Here is a 249-nt window from a genome sequence, read left to right on the forward strand (position 1 = left end):
ACCAGAGCTCCATAGCTCCATAGCACCAGAGCTCCATAGCTCCATAGCACCAGAGCTCCATAGCTCCATAGCACCAGAGCTCCATAGCTCCATAGCTCCATAGCACCAGAGCTCCATAGCTCCATAGCACCAGAGCTCCATAGCTCCATAGCACCAGAGCTCCATAGCTCCATAGCACCAGAGCTCCATAGCTCCATAGCACCAGAGCTCCATAGCTCCATAGCACCAGAGCTCCATAGCTCCATAGCA

This window comes from Syngnathus leptorhynchus, unplaced genomic scaffold, assembly GCF_054491065.1.
Source record: "Syngnathus leptorhynchus isolate UIUO unplaced genomic scaffold, UIUO_Slep HiC_scaffold_43, whole genome shotgun sequence".
Classification (NCBI taxonomy): domain Eukaryota; kingdom Metazoa; phylum Chordata; class Actinopteri; order Syngnathiformes; family Syngnathidae; genus Syngnathus; species Syngnathus leptorhynchus.